Below are 8,880 nucleotides of genomic sequence, written 5' to 3' on the forward strand. Positions count from 1 at the left end.
CCAACCCAAGCCCTGTGCAGTGAGCAGACACATTTCCAAACAGACCAGGTTGCTGAGAGCTCCATCCAACCTGGCCTTGAATGTTTCCAGGGATGGAGCACCTATCACCTCTCTGGACAACCTGTGTCCAGTGGGTTTCACTACATTTACTGTAAAATATTTCTTCCTTATAGCTAGTCTAAAGCTACTGTATTCTAAGGAATCAGTACAAAGCCAAATATGCAAAAACTTGCTGAGAAATCATTTGAGGCTTTGGGCCTTGGCAAACTATTCTGAAGGTATCACAAAGCCCTCCGTATATGTGAATAGGCTTTCTGATGTCAGTGAGGGTACCAAGAGTAATTGCTTCCCCCAATACATCCACACCAAGCAGGGCATTCCTGGTGTGGAAAATCCCTTGGCCAGCTGGGGTCAGCTGTCCTGGCTCTGCTCCTTGTGCACCTGCTCACTGCCAGAGCAGGAGAACCTGCCAGGGCCCTGCCTGCAGGTGAGCACTGCTCAGCACCAGCCAAGGTGTCACTGTGGTGTCAACACTATTCTCACTACTCCAAAATGCAGCACTGCACCAGCTGCTAGGAAAATGAATAATTTTATCCCAGCCAAAACCAGGAGACTCTGCAGTTGATGTCTCTCCCAGCTTAGCATAGAGGTGCATATTTGAGTTTTGCTTATAGTATTACTCTTGCAAAGGAGAAGGAAGAGAAAGAAACAAAACCTTCTGTAGAAATTCCCAGAAGACAGAATATCTTAAGCAGGCTTAGTTTATAATTCATAGACATAACAAAATGAGTAAGAATCTATCACACCAGCAAACTAAAACTCTCTGTCCAAGAACAAACAGAACTGCACACCAGAGACCCCACAGCAGAACAAACAGCAATTCTTCATTTTTATTGTCCATTTCAAAGTGTAGTGATTGAGTAAAAAAAGAATATAATAATTATGAGCTACAATCTGGAGAATAACAAAAGCAATACAGCACTGTCAGAATTCTTGCTTTCCCATCTGCCTAATCTTGCAAGGTTTTTTCTGCATTACAATCAAAAAGCATTTGAATATTGCTCATTAAAAAAATAGGCCATTGGATCACTATGGACATCTATCCAAGGCTGCAGTCTAGAACCTGCTTGGATGGCAGAGTGGCAGCGTTCTTTCCCACACCCTGACCTATACCAGAGGTTTATGGCAGTGTGTGCAGACCTGCACTTGTCTTGCTAGGACACACACTTACACATCAGGTGAGAAACTGCCCCATTTTTGAAAGTTGGGGATCAGTTGACAGCACAGTTTTGTGGCAATGAGGTTCCCAAGACTGCACTGAAAGTCCTTTTAGCTACTCCAGTGGTAGCAGCTGGCTGACTGGCCTGTGACACTCCTGTCCCTGCTTTCTGCTGAGTGTTCCCTCATCCCATATGAACAGCAGTTCAGTCAGATGTCTCCAAGTTGCCCTCTGCTACTGCCTGATAATCATGGGTCTCCTTCTGGATCTCTTGTCCCTGTGGAACCCAGCTGAGATTTCGGTTCATCACTTGTTGGTACAGCACTTGTTACCAGCTTTAGTGACTTCATTCTCAAGGCCTCTGTTCCTTCTCCATGATAAAAACCAATGGTCCCAAAGGTGATCAGCAAAGCAGAATGGAGGCTTGGGAATGCTGTTAGTAAATTCTAGAAACATTACTGCTATTTTCTTACCAAAATACCAGAAAAACTTGCTCAGTAGCAATTTAAACCCATGTGAGAAAAGTGTTATCCCCTAGATCCATCATTTTCTCAGTTAGATAGAATGCCAGCAAGCAGCACTTCAATTATTTCCTGGAATTTCAGAGTCTGTGTCTCTAAAGCATGTCCTGACACAACTGTGCATCATAACTGACAGGGCATACAGAGGCCATGTGAATCTGTCCAAGTAATACTGGAACCAGAAAAAAGCTATGCAAATTGCAGAGGCAACACCATATTTGTGCTTTTTAGAATTCTAGCTTTGCAGAGCTAAAATGAATTTTCAGGAAACAAAACATAGTTTTACCACAGGAGGTATTTTTGTATCCAAATCACTCTCTATTGTATAATAAAAAATATTCCTTGATTATTCTCAAGCTGACAATGTATTCAGATGGTATCACACTTAACTAATGTTCCCACTCGTGTTTTACTTTGTAGAAGCTGTTATTACTAAAATCTCATCTATTTTGGCAGCTCTCCCAGTGATAAAGCACATTGGAGATTGGAATGTTATTTTCACTTGGGTAGATAATTCTGGAAGAAGGACCAAGTTTCTGAGGATGAGGCTCTTATGAGACAGTTAACCAAACACGCCATGAAAAGATTAGACACTGCATAGTCTACGATCACTACCAGAAAGAAGATAATCTCTTTTCCTGAACTAGTTAAAGTGAAACAAAGGGTCTTTTAAAGCTTTCATAACCTTCCATGATTAAGTGACAGATTTTATTGCATCTCCCTTCTTCTCAAGAAATATACCAGAGGTTTGGTATATTCATTTTACAATGCCAAAGCTACTATACATTTCAAACCTACAAAGCAGAAGGGGAAGATCATTCTTTGAACTGTCAAACTGATGGACAGTTGAGGTTTTTCAGTAAATTTCTTGTGCTTTCCGTTGCCACAGCTGACACTGGTAACTCTGCAGCCATGTGTTCAGCATGAATGCTGTAAATGCCCTTCCTCCCCCTCTCTGCTCCCATTGCTCAAACCATGGGATGCACCAGCAGCTGGGCAGCTGCAGAGTTGCTCCATCCAAATCACAGTTGCACTTCAATATTGGAACTGAAATCAACATCGTTTCTACAGCAAAGAATTAGCTTTAAGATATTAAGAGGCTTCTGACTACATGCAAAGAGAGGCTTGATTTTGAAATTCATATTAGGTCCTGGCATATTCATGTTCAGAAAAACTGGAACACGTGGGTTTGAAATGTCTTTGCAGCAGTTGTAGGTCAGGCACAATAGCAGATTTAGTGATTCAGACCACACTAAGTTGTGTGATCAACCTCACCCCACAGAATTAATTCAGGCTTCTATGAGTGACACACACCAGAATGCCTCCTACGCCATTTCTGCACATACATTCCACACAGATTATGGCATTTTGGATACTTACTTATCAAGGAAAAAGAAGATATTGGAAGAATATAAAAATAAGAATAAGATACTATAATTCTCATGATTTTATATCAGAAGAGGTGTAGAAAAGATGGAGTAATACCCCAACCCCTTGAAGCTTGTATTGTGATTTTCAGTGGCACAAATACATAATGCTCCTCAAGGAGTCAGCCACAAAGACCTTAAGAATTACTTCTGATTTCAGGAAATTCCTACTTACTAAAGAGATGCAAGAATAAGCAAATTTATGCAGAGGAAAGGATATGCCAGCTGTTACTTTGGAATATCCAGCCTTACTATAAATCATAAATTAGGACCTAGTGAAAATGTGTTTCTTACTAGGTAGGCCAAGTTGAGGTTGGAAGTTCAAAATAAGATCCATAAATATCTTCAACTGGTGCAGCACAAGGAGTACTATTCAATGGCATCAGCAGAATGTCTCATTGTCTTTAAATGAACGTTCAATAAATTGGAGGAAGATGCCTTAGAGATGCATCATCAGGGCACTGGCAGCTAAAGACTGTTTTCCCAGAAAACTGCTCAGAATTCCTCCAACACACATTAGAAAAAAAATCAAAGCTGCACCATAGACAAAGATGACTTAAGGAGCAAAGAAAGAACAATTCAGACGCCATGGCTACAAACACTCATTCATAATCTAAATTATGGGAGTAAAAGCAACTGATCAAAACACACGACAAATAGCAAGTGACTTAAAAGATCTATCACATCTTTGTGCCACCCTTGAAATCTGAAAACGATGAGAAGAACTGTAGAAATCCAGACAGGTATCGTTGAAAACAGTCCCTGCTTTTTGCAGAGGATCCTACAGCTCAGTAAGGAAGCAAAGGACAAGGACACTCCTTAACTACTCTGAATCACAGTCAGGAATTAAATATTAAATATTCAAACAACTCATCAAACTTATGTTATCTCCCTGCTGAGATACAAAACAACAAAGGACGTTTTTTTGATAAAGGTATTCCAACAACACAGAAAAAATTGGAGTTTGCATACTACGAAAACTCTCTTACACCATCCACTTTTAAGAAGCCTGTCCAAGGAGCAAGAGTGGATGTCTCTGAGTCCCAGGTATAACAGACTGGGAGAAATAAAAAGCTGGATATAAAATAGAGCAGAATTAAGATTGCCTCTGTGCTTCAAAAACCTCTCTCCACATGTTATCACTGTACATGGCCTCTGTGGCGCTACAGTTGAACAGAGCTTTAATCAGCCCTTTTTAGAATCAACTCTCTGTAGCTCCTGATAATTTTCCATCAGGAAGCATTGACTAAAGCAGTATTCTGGCTTTTTTCCCCTCAACTTTTTTGTCATTCATATTTACCACTGTGATTCACAGAGGATTAAAAATAATTTTGCCTATTTGAGCGCTTTTAACACATTAATTTGATATGTAACTAGACACACCATAAATAAACATTGTAAGATTATAAAGCTGAGAGAAGGAAGTAGGACTATGTAATAGCACTTTTTAATAGGTCATACAGAAGAAATGTCAAATAATGAATTTACTATTGGTACCTTTGACTTTCAGAAAGCTGAACACAGTCATAGCCACAAACACAGCTGAAAAATGAATGGACTAACTGCACTGGGATAGTGCATAAATGGAGAGCAGCAGTGTGATCTCAGAACACTCACAAGAAAACTGCTGGCTGCATTAGGTAGATTATTATAGGCACTATATGCCAACTCATGTCAAAACCACGGGACATATTCTTTGAGGTCCTGATAGGATAACCCCTTGCAATTTTAAAGACACAGAGATGTAACAGACAATTTAACAGTAAAACCATGCACTAGAATAACAAAAATCAGCTATATTAAAGCAATTTGAATAAATCTGCCATTTTCATCTTTAAAATCTATCTAAAATCTAGAATTGGATCTTCAGTTAAAAGAGTTAAAGTTTCCATCAGTAACCAAATAATTGCCAACTATCTATTCACCTAAAATCAGGATAAAAATCACATCACTGGATTATCTAAAGAGGAATCTTTAATGAGTTTACACCTGACATCTCAGTGCCTCTCCCAGATAGAACTGGGAACCTGGTGAGCAGATACAGACCTGAGAACAAGGGGAGTCACCCCTAGGAGTGATTGCTTTTTCTCTGCCACTAACAAAGCAGGGCCAGGAGACAGGTTTAGACTTACATGTCGAGAGTTAAGGAAAATTAATCATATTCATAGAAGAATTACCACCCCGGGAAAATCTTATACTAAAACCTTATTCAGACACATTTCCTAAAATACTCTCTATTCCAGTAACTCCATAATCTCAAGTCATAACATAACAGAAAAGGGAACCAAGGCAAGAAACAGGAGATAAACTATACATTTTTATTATTAGATTGGACTTTAAATGTGGTTTTCTAAATATAAATTATCTAGAAGCACAGCTGTCAGAAAAGCTGCACATACAATAATAGAATGTACAGACACAAAACAGTATTTTGAGTGTTTTGCCCTATTCAGGGAGAAAGTGTGGAAGGCACTTGGGTTTTTCCAGGTGAAGGAAGGTACATTCCCTTCCCCCAAGCACCCTTGTTTCAGAGCTCTGTGTGCCTTGACTTGCAGAGCAGAAAATGTGCAAGTCTGTGCAGATCTCGAAATGGCACATGGCTGTGACACAACATTCAGATTGTTCTGGGAATCCAGGATGGAGGGGGCACTCTGGCAGAATACTCAGTTCCTTTGCAGGCATTGTAGCTGCAGCCCACGTCAACCAGCACTTTGGCACATTCCATGTCTGGGAAGAAGCCTCTCAGATTGTGCTGTCTGAATTTGTGTTTCTTGTCTCCACAGTGAAAGATCGGAAGGTACCACAAAAGGACTAGAAATACCACAACCCATAACTCAAAAAAAAAAAAAAAAAAAAAAAAATCGTTTTCTAAACAAGTAGATCAAGTCAGAAAGACTTTTGAGAAAAGAATTGTTTTGTCAGGTTTTTGAACATGAATGTCTGGATGCTGGAGCACTGCATTCTCAACCCACTTTCTGTGGGTGCAGAGATCCTCCTGTAAGGAGTAGGTTGGTTGCAATAATGACATAGATAAGCACAACAGTTAGTGCATGCAATGTGTCTGTGAGCTGTGTGTAGAGTTTGAAACTAATGTTAGGACAGGTTTCATATCAATGCAATGAAACATGATAATGCAGTTCCTTCAGGTGGGAAAGCTGGAAATGAGTGTTTAAACTACTAGGCAGGGGAAGTGCAGCAGTGAGGAGGAACTGCAGCATCTCCCCAGCCAGATCAACTACTAAGGGGAAGAAAAAAAAAAAAACAAAACAAAACACAAAACCACCAAACAGAAAAACTGACCTTTCTAGAGTGATTCACCACATTATTTTGCTCCTCAGTAGAGCTGAGACACAGCCTGAATGTGGGCTAATCCTATAATTTTTTTTAATAGTCTACTTTTGATGCAATTTGGATGCTGATAAGTGTCCTTGCATAGCTAAGTGACTAAACAAAGCCAAAATTTGTCTATTTAGATACTAACTTAAAATTCATGCTCATATGCATGGGGGATTGTCTTTTATGTGTTACAGAATGAGATTGGGATTTATTACAGGTACGTGAGGGGTCTGCAATTAGAGGTGAGGATTAGGTAATACATAAATATTTATGCCAAGCAAAGCCACAGTGATGGGTTTGGTTATCCATTTAAAAAGAATAGTCCATATCTAGAACACTCCAACCTGATTTTCACTGCTTATCAATCAAGACTTAGATCAATTATTTATTTAGTTTCATGGAAGATCTACTGGACATGGCCTCTCCTGAGCCTAGAAATACAATCTAAGCCATTAAGTACAGACCAGGAGAATTCCTCTCGATTACACTCACCGGGCAGTGGTTTCAGTCACCCAAGCCCAGCAGAGAAACTTCCAGCTGAGAACATTTGCTAAGAAGCAGAGAGAATTGTCACAGGCAGGGAGTGAAGGAACACAACCATTCTGCTGCCAAGGTATTTCCTTCAGAGCTAGCTTAGCTCTTACTCAGGAGACTGCCCTGTGCAGTGCTGGTTTGAGACTATTTACAAAAGCTTAATTTAGAATTGCTAATAATTCTGAACATTTCAGGTATTAAAATTGACTGGATCCCACCAAAGACTGAAGAGGATTTTGCACTGTTTCCATTATGCTGCTGTCTTAGACATAATCTTCAGCAAATAGGTGTCTCCAAGTGAATAAATTTCAGTGTTGCCTCTTCAAACTGAGTTTATCTTGTTACAAGTCAGTTTTTAGAAAATACATTGTATTTTACTTGTGAGCACACACCAGTAACTGTGAGCAATTTTGCAATGGACAACTAAACATTTCATTGTATGACTGGCTGATAAGCATAATTACAGATAATTCTTACCTGTGCAGGTTATGATACATTCAGCTTCGTTTGCATTTCAGAGCTTATCAGAAATGACCTGGACTAAGCATATTTACATACAACTTTAAAGATCATTCTTTTACAGATCACAGCATTTGCCATGCATTTTAGGTCATGAATTCTGAGCTCACAACCAAACAGCAATTTGGGTTGTTTTGCTACACAGCCACAGGTAACTATTGGGGTTTTGCCCACAGCTTCCTCTGCAGATGGTTACAATTATCACACTGTGTTGTGTAGCATGAAAATACAATATTCCATCAAACTCTTACATGGGAGGACCTAAACATAAAATACATGTTTCTACAAAACTGACTTGCAGCTTTTGCGAGGTGGAGCCATAATAATACAGGAGGTTAAAAGAATATTTTTCAACACAGCAGGAATGATCTTAAAGGAGCATTTTCAACCTGAAATTCTACACAGCTTGAAATTGGGTATGGTATGTTTTTCCTCCACCAACCATTTCAAAACATTTGTTACTTGTATTTGCCAAAACAGCATAAATTTAAAAACCACAACACTTTATGAGAATCTGATGAGCCCCAAAATACTTCATAACTTGGTCTGATATACAGGCAAAATTACATAGTCCAGAAACACTGAAAAACTCTCTTGTACAAACCACAATCCCAGTGCACAGAAAATGCTTCTGCAGATTTGCTGTGCCCACAAGCACTACACTCTGCATGGCTCACAGCAGGTGCAGAGAGGGTTTTCTGGAGCCTCTTCACTTTAAAGATCGTGCAGCCAAAGCTGTCTTAACAGAGAAATTGATACCACTAACAGCACTTGAAGAAGCAGATTAGAGGATTCAGAACAACTAGAAGTGGTTAGCAGAATTTCACCTGATGGCCATGTACCTCCTCTCCAAGCTAAATTTTAGAATTGCATTTAGTGCTTTAATTCTGCTGAGAAAATACCTTCAGCACTGCAAATGCTCTTGTTCTGCAAGAACTTAGCAGGGCTGTTTGACTGGCTGTATTTTCATCTCAGCAAAAGTTTGACATGTTTGTTTTGAATTTTCCATGGAAAGTATCCCCACTTGTTAAAGAAATGTTGCCTGAATCATCCCCCAGTATATCCAAGTGACCATTAAAAAGAATTCTATGTGATACAATGAAAGAGCAATGCATTCACATCCCCACCATAACTGCCAAATAACAGAAATTTGCGTAGAAAAAGTGAGTAGATACTGGAGCATTTTTCTTAATGTGGCATCAGTAGATGGCAAGTGGGGGAAAAAACAGGAGAAGTCGTTTGAAAGTTTACAAGTTTATGTTGCCTTTAGGGCAGACATCACATAAAAGAATACTGCATGAGACTTGCAAAGACACCCCTGTGA

Source organism: Sylvia atricapilla, chromosome 13 (assembly GCF_009819655.1).
Source record: "Sylvia atricapilla isolate bSylAtr1 chromosome 13, bSylAtr1.pri, whole genome shotgun sequence".
NCBI classification, from domain to species: Eukaryota; Metazoa; Chordata; class Aves; order Passeriformes; family Sylviidae; genus Sylvia; species Sylvia atricapilla.